Here is a 20,730-nt window from a genome sequence, read left to right on the forward strand (position 1 = left end):
AACAGCAGAACCTTCTTTCCTGGCTCAAACACTCTAGATGACAGTTTCTTGTCGTGCCACCTTTTTGCTTTTTCCTTATAGATTTTTGCATTTTCAAAAGCACTGAGTCTGAATTCCTCTAGCTCATTCAGTTGGAGCAATCTTTTCTCTCTAGCTAACTTTGCATCCATGTTTAGGAATCTGGTTGCCCAGTAGGCCTTATGTTCCAGTTCCACGGGCAGATGACAGGCCTTGCCATACACAAGCTGGTATGGAGAGGTTCCTATAGGAGTTTTGAATGCTGTTCTGTATGTCCACAGAGCATCATCCAAGCTTTTTGCCCAATCCTTTCTATGGGCAATTACAGTCTGTTCCAGGATTCTTTTTAGTTCTCTATTAGAGACTTCAGCCTACCCATTTGTCTGTGGGTGATATGGAGTTGCTACTTTGTGGCTAATTCCATATCGGACCATCGCAGAGTATAGCTGTTTATTGCAAAAATGAGTGCCCCCGTCACTGATTAGTACTCTGGGGACGCCAAATCTGCTGAAGATATATTTCTGGAGGAACTCCAGGACGGTCTTAGTATCATTAGTGGGTGTGGCAATTGCTTCTACCCATTTAGATACGTAGTCTACTGCCACCAGAATGTAAGTGTTTGAGTATGATGGTAGGAAAGGACCCATGAAGTCAATACCCCATACATCAAACAAATTAATCTCTAAGATCCCTTGTTGAGGCATGGCATAACCATGAGGCAAGTTGCCCACTCTTTGGCAACTGTCACAGTTACGCACAAACTCTCGGGCATCTATGTGGAGAGTAGGCCAGTAGAACCCATATTAGAGGACCTTAGTGGCTGTTCACTCACCTCCGAAATATTCTCTATATTGTGATCCATGGCAATGCCATAGGATTTTCTCTGCCTCTTCTCTAGGAAGGCATCTGCGGATCATTCCGTCTGCACATCTCTTAAAGAGATATGGTTCATCCCATAAGTAGTACTTTGCATCAGAAATTAGTTTTTTTGTTTGCACCCTGCTGTACTCCTCGGGTATAAACCTCACAGCTTTATAAACCTCACAGTATTTATAGGGTAAGAGAGAGAGGGAAGTCGTGTATGAGGGGTTGGGTTTGGGAGGGAAATGGTTTGAATTTGAATGGTGAGGTAGGTGGGGTTTTATGATGGATGGATGTGAGTGGTGAAGAGATTGTGGGGAAGAGGGTAGGATTTGATAGGTGAATGGCATTTGGGGAAGAGGTATTGATGGGATTGGTCAAGAGTATTTGGGGAAGAGTGTTTTGGAGAGTGGTGCACGAAATCACAATCACACTTTTGTAATTCTGCACAACTAACCAGCAAGTGCACTGGGTCGTCCAAGTAATAACTTACGTGAGTAAGGGTCTATCCTACGGAGATTGTCGGCTTGAAGGAAGCTATGGTTATCTAGTAACTCTTAGTTAGGATATCAATAATTCTCAGATTTAATTGGAATAAGTGAAAGAACATGGATTAAATAATACTTGTTATGCAGTAATGGAGAACAGGTTGAGGTTTTGGAGATGCTCTGTCTTCTGAATCTCTGCTTTCCTACTGTCTTCTTCTCCACACACGCAAGGCTCCTTCCATGGCAAGCTGTATGTTGGTGGATCACCATTGTCAATGGCTACCATTCGTCCTCTCAGTGAAAATAGTCCAAATGCGCTGTCACCGCACGGCTAATCATCTGTCGGTTCTCACTCATGTTGGAATAGGATCCATTGATCCTTTTGCGTCTGTCACTACCTCCAGCACTCGTGAGTTTGAAGCTCGTCACAGTCATCCTTTCCCAGATCCTACTCGGAATACCACAGACAAGGTTTAGACTTTCTGGATCTTAGGAATGGCCGCCAATAATTCTAGCCTATACCACGAAGGTTCTAATCTTAGATTAGAAACCCAAGAGATATGCGCTCAAGCTATTGCAGATAGAACGGAGGTGTTTGTCATGCATGTGTTCATAGGTGAGAATAATGATAAGTGTCACGGATCATCACATTCATCAGGTTGCAGTGCGAGTGAATATCTTAGAATAGAAACAAGCGTGACAAAATGGAAAACAGCAGTAATTGCATTAATTCATCGAGACACAGCAGAGCTCCTCACCCCCAACCATGGAGTTTAGGGACTCATGCCGTAGAGAATACAATATGAAGCGTGTAAAAATGTCATGAGGTGTGTAAATACAATAGCAAAAGGTCCTATTTATAGAAAACTAGTAGCCTAGGGTTTACAGAAATGAGTAAATGATGCAGAATCCACTTCCGGGCCAACTTGGTGTGTGCTTGGGCTGAGCATTGAAGCTTTCACATGTAGAGACTTTTCTTGGAGTTAAACGCCAGCTTTTGTGCCAGTTTGGGCGTTTAACTCCAGCTTTTATGCCAGTTCTGGCGTTTTGACGCCAGAATTTTTATGCTGACTTAGAACGCCGGTTTGGGCCATCAAATCTCGAGCAAAGTATGAACTATTATATATTGCTGGAAAGCGCAGGATGTCTACTTTCCAGTGCTATTGAGAGCGCGCCAATTGAGTTTTTATAGCTCCAGAAAATCCACTTCGAGTGCAGGGAGGTCAGAATCCAACAGCATCTGCAGTCTTTTTTCAGCCTCTGAATCAGATTTTTTGCTCAGGTCCCTCAATTTCACCCAAAAAATACCTAAAATCACAGAAAAATACACAATCTCATTGTAAAATCTAGAAATGTGATTTTTGAATAAAAACTAATAAAAACATAATAAAAACAAACTAAAATATACTAAAAACATACTAAAAATAATGCCAAAAAGCATATAAATTATCCGCTCATCAGAGAGGTGTGAAGAGGAGACAAAGAGAGGTGGGGTAGGTGAGGATCCTGTGGGGTCCACAGATCCTGACGTGTCAAGAAATTCTGCTCTCTGCACCTTTCTGGCATTTAAACGCCCTCTGTGCGCCATTTCTGGCGTTTTACGCCAACTCTGCTACCTTTTTTGGCGTTAAACGCCAGGCTGATGCCCCTTTCTGGCGTTTAACGCCCTCCAAACACCCTTTTCTGGCGTTAAATGCTACTTTGTCTGCCAATTCTGGTGTTGAACGCCAGCCAGATGCCAAACACCCTTTTCTAGCGTTAAACGCCAGTCTGCCTGCTAATTCTAGCATTTAACGCCCAGAATACTGCCAGACTGGGCGTTAAATGCCCATTCTGCTATCCTTACTGGCGTTTAAATGCAAGTAAGCCTGTCCTCTAGGGTGTGCTATTTTTGATGCTATTTTTTATTCCGCTTTAATTCTGTAATTGTTTTTATGACTTCACATGATCATCAACCTAAAGAGAACATAAAATAACAATGGAAAAAAATAAATATAATTAAATAACATTGGGTTGTCTCCTAATAAGTGCTTCTTTAATGGCAATAGCTTGATTGTGAGCTCTTAAAGAGCTTCACAGAGACTCAGAGCTTAATGGTGGCTTCCCAACACCAAACTTAGAATTTGAGTGTGGGGATTCTGTTTGACTCTGTATTGAGAGAAGCTTTCTCTCCATGGTTACAGAAGAATATCCTTGAGCCTTAAACACAAGGTAGTCCTCATTCAATTACAGGACTAACTTTCCTCGGTCCACATCAATCACAGCTTTTGCTGTGGCTAGGAAGGATCTTCTAAGGATAATAGATTCATCCTCTTCCTTCCCAGTGTCTAGGATTATGAAATCAGCAGGGATGTATAGGCCTTAAACCTTCACTAAGACATCCTCTACAAGTCCATAAGCATGTTCCCTTGATATGTCTGCCAATTCTAGTGAGAATTTAGCAGCTTGTACCTCAAAGATCCCTAGTTTCTCCATTACAGAGAGTGGCATGAGGTTTATTCCTGACCCCAGGTCACACAGAGCCTACTTAAAGGTCATGGTGCCTATGGTACAGGGTATTAAGAACTTTTCGGGATCCGGTTTCTTCTGAGGTAATTTCTATTGCCCAAAGCATTCAGTTCATTGATGAGCAATGGAGGTTCATCCTACCAAGTCTCATTACCAAATAACTTGGCATTCAGCTTCATGATTGCTCCTAGATAATGAGAAACTTGCTCTTCAATAATATTTTCATCCTCTTTAGAGGAAGAATACTCATTAGAGCTCATGAATCGCAATAGTAAGTTCAGTGAAATCTCTATGGTCTCTGTATGAGTCTCAGATTCCTTTGGTTCCTCATTAGGGAACTCCTTAGTGGCTAGTGGACGTCTATTGAGGTCTTCCTCACTGGAAATCACTGCCTCTTCCTCCTCTACAGGTTCGGCCATTTTAGGTATGTTGATGGCCTTGCACTCTCTCTTTTGATTTTCTTCTGTATTGCTTGAGAGAGTACTAGGAGGGATTTCAGTAACTCTTTTGCTCAGCTGACCCACTTGTGCCTCCAAATTTCTGATGGAGAGCCTTGTTTCAGTCATGAAACTGAGAGTGGTCATATATAGATCAGAGACTATGGTTGCTAAGTCAGAGAGACTCTGCCTAGAATTCTCTGTCTGTTGCTGAGAAGATGATGGAAAAAGTTTGCTATTGCCAAACTTATTTGTCCCACCATTATTATTATTGAAGCCTTGATTAGGCTTTTGTTGATCCTTCCATGAGAGATTAGGATGATTCCTCCATGAAGGATTATAAGTGTTTCCATAGGATTCTCCCATGTAATTCACTTCTTCTATTCCAGGATTCTCAGGGTCATAAGCTTCTCCTTCAGGGGAGGCTTCTTTAGTACTACCTGATGCAGCTTGCATTTTAGTCAGACTCTGAGATATCATATTGACTTGCTGATTCAATATTTTGTTCTGAGCCAATATAGCATTTAGAGTATCAATCTCAAGAACTCCTTTCTTTTGAGTTGTCCCATTATTCACAGGATTTCTTTCAGAAGTATACATGAACTGGTTATTTACAATAATTTCAATGAGTTCCTGGGCTTCTGCAGGCATCTTCTTCAGATGAAGAGATCCACCAGCAGAGTGATCCAATGACATCTTGGATAATTCAGACAGATCATCATAGAATATACATAAGATGCTCCATTCTGAAAGCATGTCCGAAGGACACCTTCTAATCAATTGCTAGTATCTTCCCCAAGCTTCATAGAGGGATTCACCTTCCTTCTGTCTGAAGGTTTGGACATCCACTCTAAGCTTGCTCAACTTTTGAGGTGGAAAGAATTTGGCCAAGAAAGCATTGATCAACTTTTCCCAAGAGTTCAGGCTTTCTTCAGGTTGTGAGTCTAACCATATCCTAGCTCTGTTTCTTACAGCAAAAGGGAAAAGCATAAGTCTGTAGACCTCAGGATTAACCCCATTGGTTTTAACAGTGTCACAAATTTGTAAGAATTCAGCTAAAAACTGATGAGGATCTTCCAATGAAAGTCCATGAAACTTGCAATTCTGCTGCATCAGAGAAACTAATTGAGGCTTAAGCTCAAAGTTGTTTTCTCCAATTGCAGGAATTGAGATGCTTCTTCCATAGAAGTTAGAAGTTGGTGCAGTAAAGTCACCAAGCATCTTCCTCGCATCTCTACCATTGTGATTACACTTTTCACAACTCCGCACAACTAACCAGTAAGTGCACTGGGTTCGGCCATGTCTTCTTTTTTTTCGAAAATTTCTGTCAGGTCATCTCCAGAGTGTTGTACTTTTGCTTCTCTTAGCTTCCTCTTCAGAGTCTTTTCAGGTTTAGGATCAGTTTCAACAAGAATGTCTTTATCCTTGTTCCATATAAAAAAGAAGAGAACAGAAAAGAAGAAGAATCCTCTATGTCACAGTATAGAGATTCTTTTATGTGAGTAGAAGAATAGAAGAATGAGGTAGATATAGAATGAGAAGAATTTGAACACACAAAGAGGGAGAGAGTTCGAATTATAAGAAGAAGAGAAGTGTTAGTAAATAAATAAAATAAATAGAAAGAGATGAGAGAGGAGTATTCGAATATTATTTAAAAGAAAAAATATTTTTGTTTTTATTTAATTATAAGTTAAAATTCGAAAATTAAGAGAAGAAATAAAAGTAATATGAAAACTAAATAAATTAATTAATTAAAAAGATTTTTGAAAGGGTTGTTAGTTAGTTTCTGAAAATTAGGGAGAGAGAAAGGTAGTTATATGGTTTTGAAAAAGATAACAAATAGTAAACTTTTTAAAATCAAGCAAACAAGTCAAGTGGTTAATTGAAAAAGATTTGAAAATCAATTTTGAAAAGATAAGAAGTTAGAAAAGAATTTTGAAATTAAATTTTGAAAAAGATATGATTAAAATTCATTTTGAAAAAGATTTGAAAAGGAAATTAAAAAGATTTGATTTTTGAAATTAAAGTTGATTACTTGACTAACAAGAAACTAAAAGATATGATTCTAGAATTTAAAGATTGAACCTTTCTTAATAGGTAAGTAACAACTTGAAATATTTAAATCGAAACATTAAATGTTAGCAATAATTTCGAAAATATGAAATAAAAATAAGAAAAGGATTTTGAAAATTAATTTTTGAGAATTTTTGAAAAGTATGAAAGAAAAATGAAAAAGATTTGATTTTGAAAAAGATTTGAAAAGATAGAATTTTTAATTTGATATTTTGACTTGACTAACAAGAAACAACTAAATTTAAAAAATTTTTGAGTAAATCAAACCAAAATTTCGAAATTTATTAGTAAAATAAGGGAAAGATATTATTTTTGATTTTTTTTATTTAATGAAGAGGGAGAAAACAACAAAATGACACAAGACACGAAAATTTAAGATCAAAACAAATAATGCATGCAAGAACACTTTGAATATCAAGATGAACACCAAGAACACTTTGAAGATCATGATGAACATCAAGAACATGTTTTTGAAAATTTTTAAGAAAAGAAAAACATGCAAGACACGAAACTTGAAAATTTTTTTTAACTTTAGACACTAATAATTCAAAAATGCATATGAAAAACAAGAAAAAGACACAAAACAAGAAAAATTAAAGATCGAATAAGGAAAATCATCAAGAACCACTTGAAGATCATGAAGAACATAATGCATGAATTTTCAAAAATTTTAGGAGAATTGAGAGAATGCAATTGACACCAAACTTAAAATTTGACACTAAATTCAAACAAGAAACATAAAATTTTTTGTTTTTTATGGTTTTATTAAATTTTTTGTATATTTTTCAAAAATTTTTGGAAAAAGAGAATAAAGAAATTCAAAATTTTTAATAAGAATTCCAAGATTCATGCAATGTTAGTCTAAAGCTTCGGTCCAAAAGAATTAGACATGGCCAAATGACCAGCCAAGCTTTAGCATACAAATACAGACATGTCCTTTCTACAATGGAAAGTGGAAACCTCGGTCCGAAAGATTAGACATGGCTTAACAGCCAGCCAGGCTTCAACATATCTCATGAAGCTCTAGAATTCATTCTTAAATTTTTTTTTTATGAATTTTTCGAAAACTAAAAATATATTTATATTTTATTATATATTTTTTTTAAATTTTTCGAAAATAAAAATAAAAAGCTTTAAACATAAAATAAAATTACCCAATCTAAGCAACAAGATGAATCGTTAGTTGTCCAAACAATCTCCGGCAACGGCGCCAAAAACTTGGTAGACGAAATTGTGATTCACACTTTTCACAATTCCACACAACTAACCAGCAAGTGTACTGGGTTGTCCAAGCAATACCTTACGTGAGTAATGGTCGATCCCACGGAGACTGTCAACTTGAAGCAAGCTATGGTCATCTTCTAAATCTCAGTCAGGCGGATTCAAATGGTTATGAGTATTAATAATTAAAAGATAAATAAAATATAAAATAAAATAAAGTTACTTATATAATTCATTTGTGGGAATTTCAGATAAGCGTTTGGAGATGCTTTGTTGCTTCTGAACCTCTGCTTCCCTATTGTCTTCCTCCAACCATGCGTGCTCCCTTCCATGGCAAGTTGTATGATCCTCTCAGATGAAAAATACCAGGTACGATCTCTACACGGCTAATCAACTGTCGGATTTCTCGTCTCGGATGAAAAATACCAGGTACAGCTACCGCACGGCTAATCATCTGTCAGTTCCCGCTAGCGTCGGAATAGGATCTCTCTATCCTTTTGCATACTGTCACTGTGCCCAACATTCACAGGTTTGAAGCTCTTCACAGTCATCCCTTCCCAGATCATACTCGGAATACCACAAACAAGATTTAGACTTTCCAGATCTCAGGAATGCTGCCAATGGTTCTAGCCTATACCACAAAGATACTAATCTCACAGACTCGATCTGTGTATTAGATACCCAAGAGAATATACTCTGGCTGTCGTCCAATGACTGTGTTGAACATCATGTAGACCACTTGTGGTTGTTAGCCACGTGGATCTTGGCTAAGCGAGTAACGAAGATAGTGGGTGATTGTCACAGGTCACCCCTTCATTCTGACTTAACTTAATTAAGTACAAGAGTATATCTTGGAGAAGAAGTAGGCGTGAATTGAAAGAAAAACAATAGTACTTCCATTAATTCTTGAAGAACAGCAGAGCTCCTCACCTTAATCTATGAAGTGTAGAAACTCCACCGTAGAAAATACATAAGTAAAAGTAGTCTAGGCATGGCTGTGAGGCCAACCTCCATTCCAAGGGTTCTTCGATGTAAAAAGTTACATTCCGATCTGATAAATCTCTAAAAGTAATTTTTATACTAAACTAGTAATATAGGTTTATAAAAAATGAGTAACTAAGTGTAGATAGTGCAAAAATCCACTTCTGGGGCCCACTTGGTGTGTGCTTGGGCATAGCATTGAAGGTTTCACGTGCATAGGCTGTTCGTGGAGTGGAACGCCAACTTGGGTGCCAGTTTGGGCGTTTAACTCTAGTTTTGGTGCCAGTTCTGGTGTTAAACGCTAGAAAGTTTTAGGCTTGCTTTGAATGCCAGTTTGGGCCATCAAATCTCGGGCAAAGAATGGACTATTATATATTTCTGGAAAGTCCAAGATGTCTACTTTCCAACGCAACTGAGAGCGCGCCAATTGGGTTTCGGTAGCTCCAGAAAATCTACTTTGACTGCAGGAGGGTCAGAATCTAACAGCATCTGCAGTCCTTTTTCAGCCTCTGAATCAGATTTTTGCTCAGGTCCCTCAATTTCAGCCAGAAAATACCTGAAATTATAGAAAAATACACAAACTCATAGTAAAGTCCAGAAATGTGATTTTTGAATAAAAACTAATAAAAATATAATAAAAAGTAACTAAAACATACTAAAACTATGTAAAAATAATGCCAAAAAGGGTATAAATTATCTGCTCATCAGCAACAGATACTTGTTCTTCACAATCACTATGTTTAACTGTCGATAACCTACGCAGAGTCGCATTCCCCCATCTTTCTTCTTCACTAATAAAACTGGTGCTCCCCACGGAGACACACTCATTCGAATGAACCTCTTGTTCAGAAGCTCTTCCAACTGAGTCTTAAGTTCAGCCAACTCTATTGGAGACATTTGGTACGGCGTACTTGAGACTGGTCCGGCTCCCGTCACTAAGTCAATAGCAAATTCAATCTCCCTTTGATAAGGGAAATCGAGAATATCTTCTGGGAACACTTCTGAAAATTCCCTAACTACCGGAATTTGATCTAACCTCTGTTCATCACCTAACGAATTTGCAGCCAACAATATATAACCCTAACACTCTTTCCCATTATAGTTCAACAAAACAAAGTTTAGGTAATAACCCTCAGCTATCACTGCTCCTCCTTTTCCTTCCGGCATAAAGTGAATCGATCGCTCAAAAGCAATCTAGCAATATCAGGTTCTTTGACAACCAATCAAACCCCAAAATCATTTCCAACCCAACCATTGGCAAAGAAATCAAATCATGAACAAAGTCTCTATCCTCAATCTTGAAATATACTTTCCTACAACCTGATCTAGTCACAACCGTCTGATACGGGGTATGCACATGCAAATGAAAAGTTAATTCGGACACTTTGAATCCTAGTTCCTCAACGTTTTCAAAGGAAATAAATAAATGTGAAGCTCCAGTATCATATAATGCAATCAACACTTTACCACCAATTAAACCTATACCTCTCATCAACGGATCCGACTTTACAGCACCCTGGGCGTTCACAGCAAATACCCGACCTTGTTGTTGATTTCGACCCGCATTTTGGTTTCTCCCACGAAGAAAATCCTTTGCCATGTGTCCAGGAAACCACATGTAAAGTATCCACCTATACCCAGCTTGCACGAATCATAAGGATGAAAACGCCCACAACTGTTACAAATTGAATCCGGAGAAGTCTTACTCTGATTACCTCTTCCTTTTGCCGGGTGGAACTGATCATAGTTGTTTTTCCTAAAGCCCCCTTGACCTTGAGGGTGTTGAGGTGCATGTCCGTCCCTCTTGAAACTCGGACCTCTCAGTTGAAAGTATTTGCCTCGGCCTCTGGTATTGTTTCCTCCTCGGGTATCTCTCGCCAATGCCACCTTCTTAGCACACTCCTCCACAACCCTTGCTTTGTTCACAAGCTTGGAAAATATCCGAATCTCCAAAGAAGCCACGACATTATCTTATCCCTCAAGCGTCCTTGATACTTAATGCACTTCTAGTTCTCATAGGACTCTAGGGCACCTTTACATACCCTAGAGAACCTACAAAGCTCCTCAAATTGACTAGTGTAATCGGCCATGGACAATGAGCCTTGCTTTAGCTGCATAAGCTCCAACTCCCTTGCTGCTGTTACTGATTCAGGAAAGTATTTCTTGTAGCAAGCCATTTGGAATACGTCCCAAGGAATGTTGGCATTCTGAAGTTGCAGTAATTGGCATTCTCCTTGCCACCAGTGCTAAGCCTCTCCTAAAAGTTGGTATGCCACAAACTCCACAAATAGGTTGTACGGAACATGTTGGGCTTGTAATGCACGCTCCTTGGCTTGGAACCAATTGTCTGCTTCAATAGGGTTGGTCGAACCTCTAAAAGTCGGTGGGTGAACTTTTGCCAAATTCATCGAAGCACCTCCCAAGTCATTACAGTCTCGTTCCCTATTTCTGTTCCCATTTCCATTACCGTTCCCAGCCGGTTGACCCATCCTTTCCATGGCTTGCATAGTCGTAGCAATGTTGGCTTGCATAGTATTTGCCAAATTGGTCATAGCCGCCATGAACTTGACATGGTTATCGGTCGGTTGGTCATTCTCAGTTCCTCTCGATGTCCGAATACGACCCAGTTCGTGAGTAGCCATTAGGGTTCCTGGCTACACCAAACAGTCGATATCAAGGTGATCAGTCTAAACATCAAAAGCCTAACTCTTCAATTATCCTAAAAAGGCACTCACAAACGAGCATGCTTGATAGAGGCGGGAAACGACGGTTCAGAATTTTAGCAAAATAATTTCTTCGTCGATAGCATAGTCCAAACCGACAAATAACCCTCCCAATCAAATTTTAATTCAAATAAAAGTAACCGAGAGTAATTAAACTTCGGGTCATTTTTCCTAGGAACTAGTGACCACAAGCGTACAATTTTGGTTGTGAAATTCAAGGGTTTTTCAATGATGAAACAAGCAATTAAGAAATAAAAGAATGATCAAAATTGCAATCAATAAACTAATAAAGGAATAAAAGAACTACCTATGTAATATGGACAAGTAATGCCTTAAAATGATGGAAATATGGTTCAAAACATAAATGGGACCTTGACTTGGGATTAGTTATGGATTCCCTTCCTTGCCATAACCACAACTATGATCATTATAATGGATTAATCTCACTTAGTCAACCCTTAACATGGAAGAGTAAGTCAAGTGAGCATAATTGTTCTTAATCCACAAATCCTAGCTAACTTACTAATTACCTTAGTAAAAAGCTAGCGTTAGTGGAAACAATAATAACAAACAACCCAAGAATTATCACTAAATGTCAGAAATTATGACTCTGGTATCCTATATACTCATTTTCTCAAGCCAAGGAGTGGAAATTTATCCCATAATCAAAATTGTTATTTCATCAAACACATGGTAGGCATATTCACAAAAGATGGCAAAATTATAAAATTACTTGGAACTAAGAATAACCAATGGACAAAATGAACAATGGCAACTCAACAAACATAAAATAACCATTAAACATCAAATTCATTAACTAGAACTCAAAATTGCAAAAGTATATATGTAATGATAAAGTGAATTAAAACTATAAGAAGTGTAGAACAAGTAGCATAATAAAAGAGAAAATTAAGAAATACTTACAATGGAAATAAACTAGAGACCGAGATCAAAATTGGAAAATAAAAACTTGTAGTATAAACCCTAATTACATCCTAAAAAAGTTGAGAGAAAACCTAACGTAAAACTACCTAAAACTATCTAAAATATGCCTAAGTGTGTTGTACATTGTATGGTTCCTATGTTATGTTGCTAGCTCGCCTTATATGCTCCAAAGCCTTCAGAAATGGGCCAAAAAGCCTCCCAAAACGTGAGCGACATGACTGATGAGCGGATAATTTATACGCTTTTTGGCATTGTTTTTAGTATCTTTTCAGTATGATTTAGTTAGTTTTTAGTATATTTTTATTAGTTTTTTATTAAAAATCACATTTCTTGACTTTACTATGAGTTTGTGTATTTTTCTGTGATTTCAGGTATTTTCTAGCTGAAATTGAGGGACCTGAGCAAAAATCAGATTCAGAGGTTGAAGAAGGACTGCAGATGCTGTTGGATTCTAACCTCCCTGCACTCAAAGTGGATTTTCTGGAGCTACAGAACTCCAAATGGCACGCTTCCAATTGCGTTGGAAAGTAGACATCCAGGGCTTTCTAGAAATATATAATTGATGACATAAACTGGTGTTCAATGCCAGTTCCAGGTTGCATTTTGGAGTCAAACGCCAGAAACAAGTTGCAAAGTGGAGTTCAATGCCAGAAACACGTTACAAACTGGCGTTCAACTCCAAGAATGACCTCTCCACGTGTAAACTTCAAGCTCAACCCAAGCACACACCAGGTGGGCCCTGGAAGTGGATTTTTACATCATTTACTCAATTCTGTAAACCCTAGTAACTAGTTTAGTATAAATAGGACTTTTTACTATTGTATTAGACATCTTGGGACGTTTAGTTCTTAGATCATGGGGGCTGGCCATTCAGCCATGCCTGAACCTTTCACTTATGTATTTTTCAATGGTAGAGTTTCTACACACCATAGATTAAGGTGTGGAGCTCTGCTGTTCCTCAAAGATTAATGCAAAGTACTACTGTTTTTCTATTCAATTCAACTTATTCCGCTTCTAAGATATTCATTCACACTTCAATATGATGGATGTGATGATCGTGACAGTCATCATCATTCTCAACTTATGAACGCATGCCTGACAACCACTTCTGTTCTACCTTAGATTGAATTGATATCTCTTGGATATCTAATACAGGGGACTGAGTCCGAGATATTAGTGTCTTCGTGGTATAAGTTAGAACCCATGGATGGCCATTCCTGAGATCCAGAATGTCTAAACCTTGTCTGTGGTATTCTGGGTAGGATCTGGGAAGGGATGGCTGTGACGAGCTTCAAACTCGCAAGTACTAGGCGTAGTGACATACGCAAAAGAATAGTAAATCCTATTCCAGTATGATCGAGAACCGACAGATGATTAGCCATGCAGTGACAGCGCATTGGACCATTTTCACAGGAGGATGTGATGTAGCCATTGACAACGGTGATGCCCTACATAAAGCTTGCCATGGAAAGGAGTAGGATTGATTGGATGAAGACAGCAGGAAAGCAGAGATCAGAGGAACGAAAGCATCTCTATACGCTTATATGAAATTCTCACCAATGAATTACATAAGTACCACTATCCTATTTTATATTTTATTTATTTTCATCCACTATAATTTTTTAATACAATTTAATCTGCCTGGCTGAGATTTACAAGGTGACCATAACTTGCTTCATGCTGACAATCTCCGTGGGATCGACCCTTACTCACGTAAGGTTTATTACTTGGACGACCCAATGCACTTGCTGGTTAGTTGTACGAAGTTGTGAAACAGATATAAGATCATGAACGTGCGTATTGAGTTTTTAGCACCGTTACCAAGGAATGGAATGATTACGATTTCGCACACCAAGTTTTTGGTGCCGTCGCCGGGGATTGTTCGAGTTTGGACAACTGACAGTTCATCTTGTTGCTCAGATTAGGTAATTTTCTTTTTCGTTTTATTTTCAAAAAATTTTTTTTTTCAAAAAAATCTTTTCAAAAATATATTTTTCTTCAGAATTTTTAAGAATGAATTCTAGTGTTTCAGATGATGTTTTTATCATCACAGGAGCTAGTTGATTCCCATCAATTTGGCTATTGTATGTAATGTCCTGCTGAAGCTTGTTCTGCCCTGTCTAATCTCTTTAGACTGAAGCTTTAGACTAACTTTGCATGATTCCTAGGAATTCTTATTAAAAATTTTGAAATCCTTATTTTCTTTTTTAAAATAATTTTCGAAAATCCAAAAAAAAAATTCTTCTTTTTTCGTTTTTCCCAATTAATTTTCAAAAAATACAAAAAATTTACAAATTCATAAAATCAAAAATATTTTTGTGTTTCTTGTTTGAGTCTAGAGTGAATTTTTTTTAAGTTTGGTGTCTTGCATGTGTTTCTTTTTCTCAAGAATTTTCGAAAATTCATCATATGTTCTTCATGATCTTCGAGTTATTCCTGGCCAGTCTTCTTGTTTGATCTTCATATTTTCTTGTTTTGTGTCTTTTCTTGTTTTTCATATGCATTTTTAATTTGTTAGTTTCTAAAGTTTGAAAATTTCTAAGTTTGGTGTCTTGCATGTTTTTCTTTCATTAAAAATTTTCAAAAAAAAAAAAAGTCTTGATGTTCATCTTGATCGTCAAAGTGTTCTTGGTGTTCATCTTGACATTCATAGTGTTCTTACATGAATTGAGTGTTTTGATTCATAATTTTTATGTTATGAGTCTTTTTCATGTTTTTCTTTTTCTTCATTAAAAATTCAAAAATCAAAAAAATATCTTTTCCTTATTTTACTCAAAATTTTCGAAAATATGATTTGATTTAGTCAAAAAGTTTTTAAATTTAATTGTTTCTTATGAATCAAATCAAATTTTCAATTTAAAAATCTTATCTTTTCAAAATCTTTTTCAAAAATCAAATCTTTTTCATTTTACCTTCATATTTTCGAAAACTTTTTAAAATTGATTTTCAAAATCTTTTTCTTATTTTATTTCTTAATTTTCAAAATCTTTACTAACATTTAATATGATTGATTGAAAAATTTCAAGTTGTTACTTGCTTATTAAGAAAGATTCAATCTTTAAACTCTAGAATCATATCTTTTTAGTTTCTTGTTAGTCAAGTAATCAACTTTAGTTTTCAAAATCAAATCTTTTTAATTTTCTTTTCAAATCTTTTTCAAATTAAAATTTCAATCATATCTTTTTCAAATTCAATTTCAAAATCTTTTCTAACTTCTTATCTTTTTAAAATTGATTTTCAAATCTTATCTTTTTGTTTCAATCATATCTTTTTAAATTTCAATCATATCTTTTTCAAAAACAAATTTCAAAACTTTTTCAATCAATCTTATCTTTTTGTTTCAATCATATCTTTTTCAAAACTACCTAACTAATCCTCTCTCTCTTATTTTCGAAAATTCCCTCTCTCCTTTTTCAAAATTCCTTTTTAATTAACTAATTGTTTTAATTTTAATTTAATTTCAACTTTAATTTTCGAAATCTAACTTTCAATTTTAATTTTTATTTTAATTAAATTTCAAAATTCTCTCTCTCATCTCCTTCTATTTATTTATTCATCTACTAACACTTCTCTTCCATCCAAAAATTCAAACACCACCTCCCTCTCTGTGTTCGAGCTTTTCCTTTTCTTTTCTTTACATTACATTCTTTTCTTCTTCTACTCACACAAAGGAATCTCTATACTGTGACATAGAGGATTCCATATTTTCTTTGTTATTCCCTTCTTTGTCAATTGTCATATGAGCAGGAGCAAGGACAAAAAAATTCTTGTTGAAGCAGATCCTGAACCTGAAAGGACTCTAAAAAGGAAACTAAGAGAAGCTAAAATACAACAATCCAGAGACAACCTTACAGGGATTTTCGAACAGGAAGAGGAGATGGCAGCCGAAAATAATAATAATGCAAGGAGGATGCTTGGTGACTTTACTGCACCTAATTCCAATTTACATGGAAGAAGCATCTCCATTCCTGCCATTGGAGCAAACAATTTTGAGCTGAAACCTCAATTAGTTTCTCTGATGCAACAGAACTGCAAGTTTCATGGACTTCCATCTGAAGATCCTTTTCAGTTCTTAACTGAGTTCTTGCAGATCTGTGATACTATTAAGACCAATGGGGTTGACCTCAAGGTCTACAGGCTTATGCTTTTTCCGTTTGCTGTAAGAGACAGAGCTAGAGTGTGGTTGGACTCTCAACCCAAAGATAGCCTGAACTCTTGGGATAAGCTGGTCACGGCTTTCTTAGCCAAGTTCTTTCCTCCTCAAAAGCTGAGTAAGCTTAGAGTGGATGTTCAAACCTTCAGACATAAAGAAGGTGAATCCCTCTATGAAGCTTGGGAGAGATATAAGCATCTGACCAAAAAGTGTCCTTCTGACATGCTTTCAGAATGGACCATCCTGGATATATTCTATGATGGTCTGTCTGAGTTAGCTAAGATGTCATTGGATACTTCTGATATGCCTGCAGAAGCTCAAAAACTCATTGACATGGTTCCTAATAACCAGTTCATGTACACTTCTGAGAGGAATCCTGTGAGTAATGGGACGCCTCAGAAGAAGGGAGTTCTTGAAATTGATACTCTGAATTCCATATTGGCTCAGAATAAAATATTGACTCAGCAAGTCAATATGATTTCTCAGAGTCTGAATGGAATGCAAGCTGCATCCAACAGTACTCAAGAGGCATCTTCTGAGGAAGAAGCTTATGATCCTGAGAACCCTGCAATAGAAGAGGTGAATTACATGGGTGAACCCTATGGAAACACCTATAATCCCTCATGGTGAAATCACCCAAATCGCTTATGGAAGGATCAACAAAAGCCTCAACAAGGCTTTAATAATGGTAGAAGAAATAGGTTTAGCAATAGCAAGCCTTTTCCATCATCCACTCAGCAAAAGACAGAGAGTTCTGAGCAGAATCCATCTAGCTTGGCAAATATAGTCTCTAATCTATCTAAGGTCACTCTAAGTTTCATGAATGAAACAAGGTCCTCCATTAGAAATCTGGAAGCACAAGTGGGCCAGCTGAGTAAAAGGATCACTAAAACCCCTCCTAGTACTCTCCCAAGCAATACAGAAGAAAATCCAAGAGGAGAGTGCAAGGCCATTGAAATGACCATCATGTCCGAAACCACAAAAGAGGAGGAGGACGTGAATCCCAGTAAGGAAGACCTCCTGGGACGTCCAGAGATCAATAAGGAGTTTCCCTCTGAGGAACCAAAGGATTCTGAGGCTCATCTGGAGACCATAGAGATTCCATTAAACGTCCTTATGCCATTCATGAGCTCTGAGGAGTATTCTTCTTCTGAAGAGAATGAAGATGTTACTGAAGAGCAAGCTGCCAAGTACCTTGGTGCAATCATGAAGCTGAATGCCAAAGTAGTTGGTAATGAGATTTGGGAAGATGAACCTCCCTTGCTCACCAATGAACTGAGTGATCTGGATCAAGTGATATTGCCTCAGAAGAAACAGGATCCTGGAAAGTTCTTAATACCATGTACCATAGGCAACATGACCTTTGAGAAGGCTCTATGTGACCTTGGGTCAGGGATAAACCTCATGCCCCTCTCTGTAATGGAGAAACTGGGAATCTTTGAGGTGCAAGCTAATAGAATCTCACTAGAGATGGCAGACAACTCAATAAAACAGGCTTATGGTCAAGTAGAGGACGTGTTAGTAAAGGTTGAAGGCCTTTACATCCCTACTGATTTCACAATTCTGGATACTGGGAAGGATGAGGATGAATCCATCATTCTTGGAAGACCCTTCCTAGCCACAGCAAGAGCTGTGATTGATGTGGACAGAGGAGAATTGATCCTTCAACTGAATGAGGACTCCCTTGTATTTAAAACTCAGAGATCTCCTTCTGTAACCATGGAGAGGAAACATGAAAAGCTTCTCTCACTGCAGAGTCAACCAAAGCCCCCACAGTCAAACTCTAAGTTTGGTGTTGGGAGGCCTCAACCAAACTCTAAGTTTGGTGTTGAACTCCTATATCCAAACTCTATGTTTGGTGTTGGGAGTCTATAAAATTGACCTGATCACCTGTGTGGCTCCATGAGAGCCCACTGTCAAGCTATTGACATTAAAGAAGCGCTTGTTGGGAGGCAACCCAATGTTATTTAATTATTTTTATTTTATTTTCTCTTTGTTATTTCATGTTTTATTAGGTTGATGATCATGTGGAGTCACAAAAACTACTGAAAAATTAAAAATAGAATGAAAAACTGCATTGAAAATAGAACACCCTGGAGGAAGGGCTTACTGGCGTTTAAACGCTAGTAAAGAGCATCTGGCTAGCGTTTAACGCTAGAATAGAGTATGAAACTGGCGTTAAACGCCAGAAACAAGCAGCAGTCTGGCATTTAAATGCCAGGATTGCACCAGAGGAAAGCTGGCATTAAACGCCAGAAACAAGCATCAGACTGGCGTTTAATGCCAGAAACATGCACCATACTGGCGTTTAACGATAGAAACATGCTGCAGTCTGGCGTTAAATTCCAGGATTGCATATATAGGGCGTTTTACATGCCTCAAAGGTGAAGGGATGTGAAATCCTCAAACACCTCAGGATCTGTGGACCCCACAGGATTTCCTCAGGATCTGTGGACCGCACAGGATCCCCACTTACCTTTCTTTTCTCCTCTTCACACCTTTTCATATCACTTTTCCCCAAATACCCCTCACCAATCAACTCAATCACTCTTTCCCATCATCTCTTCACCACTCACATCCATCCTCTCTTCCCCAAAACCCCACCTATCTTTAAATTCAAAATAATTTCCCTCCCAAACCCAACCCTAAATGGCCGAACCCTAACGCCTCCCCACTCCTATATAAACCCCTCATTCCTTCTTTATTTTCACACAACACAACCCTCTCATCTTCCCCTTGGCCGAATCGACCTTCTCCCTCCATCTCCTCCATTTTTCTTCTTCTTCTACTTCTTTCTCTTTTCTTTTGCTCGAGGACGAGCAACCATTTTAAGTTTGGTGTGGTAAAAGCATTGCTTTTTGTTTTTCCGTAACCATTTATGGCACCTAAGGCCAGAGAAACCTCTAGAAAGAAGAAAGGGAAGGCAATCGCTTCCACCTCTGAGTCATGGGAGATGGAGAGATTCATCTCTAAGGTTCATCAAGACCACTTCTATGAAGTTGTGGCCAAGAAGAAAGTGATCCCCGAGGTTCCTTTCAAACTCAAAAAGAATGAGTATCCGGAGATCCGACTTGAAATCCAAAGAAGAGGTTGGGAAGTTCTAACCAACCCCATTCAACAAGTCGGGATCTTAATGGTTCAAGAGTTCTATGCAAACGCATGGGTTACCAGGAACCATGATTAAAGTGTGAACCCGAACCCAAAGAATTGGCTCACCATGGTTCGGGGGAAATACTTAGATTTCAGTCTGGAGAATGTGAGGCTGGCGTTCAACTTGCCAATGATGGAAGAGAACGCATGCCCCTACACTAGAAGAGTCAACTTTGATCAAAGGTTGGACCAAGTCCTCATGGACATATGTGTGGAAGGAGCTCAATGGAAAATTGACTCAAAAGGTAAGCCGGTTCAACTAAGAAGGCTTGACCTCAAACCAGTAGCTAGAGGATGGTTGGAGTTCAGTCAACGCTCAATCATTCCTACTAGCAACCGGTCTGAAGTTACTATAGACCGGGCCATCATGATCCATAGCATCATGATTGGGGAGGAAGTGGAGGTTCATGAGATTATACCTCAAGAACTCTACAAGGTGGCTGACAAGTCCTCCAACTTGGCAAGGTTAGCCTTTCCTCACCTCATTTGCCACCTCTGTAATTCGGCTGGGATTGACATAGAGGGAGACATCCTCATTGAAGAGGACAAGCCCATCACTAAGAAAAGGATGGAGCAAACGAGAGAGCATGGACCTCAACATGAGCATGAGGAAATTCCTCACCATGAAATCCCTGAGATGCCTCAAGGGATGCACTTTCCTCCACAAAACTATTGGGAACAAATCAACACATCCCTAGGTGAATTAAGTTCCAACATGGGACAATTAAGGGTGGAACATCAAGAGCACTCCATCATCCTCCATGAAATTAGAGAAGATCAAAGAGCTATGAGGGAGGAGCAAGAAAGACAAGGAAGAGACATAGAGGAGCTCAAAAGCACCATTGGTTCTTCAAGAAGAGGAAGACGCCACCCTCACTAAGGTGGACTCATTCCTTAATCTCCTTGTTTATTTATTTTCCTGTTTTTCTATTTTTATGCTTTATGTTTGTTTATGTTTTTTGTCTTCATGATCACTAGTATTTAAGTGTCTATGCCTTAAAGTTATGAATGTCCTATCAATCCATCACCTCTCTTGAATGAAAAAACTGTTTTAATTACAAAAGAACAAGAAGTACATTGTTTCGAATTCATCCTTGAAACTAGTTTAATTATTTTGATGTGGTGACGATACTTTTTGTTTTCTGAATAAATGCTTGAACAGTGCATATGTC

General features: G+C 38.0%; 1 non-coding gene across 1 annotated transcript; it reads right to left on the reverse strand.

The window, feature by feature from the left end:
• Window positions 1-16,528: 16,528 nt before the first annotated feature.
• On the reverse strand, window positions 16,529-16,636 carry LOC148553313 (small nucleolar RNA R71). Its single transcript, XR_015893540.1, has one exon. It is a non-coding gene; the product is annotated as a small nucleolar RNA R71 (small nucleolar RNA).
• Window positions 16,637-20,730: the final 4,094 nt, after the last annotated feature.

This window comes from Arachis ipaensis, chromosome B7, assembly GCF_059453495.1.
Source record: "Arachis ipaensis isolate K30076 ecotype BB chromosome B7, ASM5945349v1, whole genome shotgun sequence".
Taxonomy (NCBI): domain Eukaryota; kingdom Viridiplantae; phylum Streptophyta; class Magnoliopsida; order Fabales; family Fabaceae; genus Arachis; species Arachis ipaensis.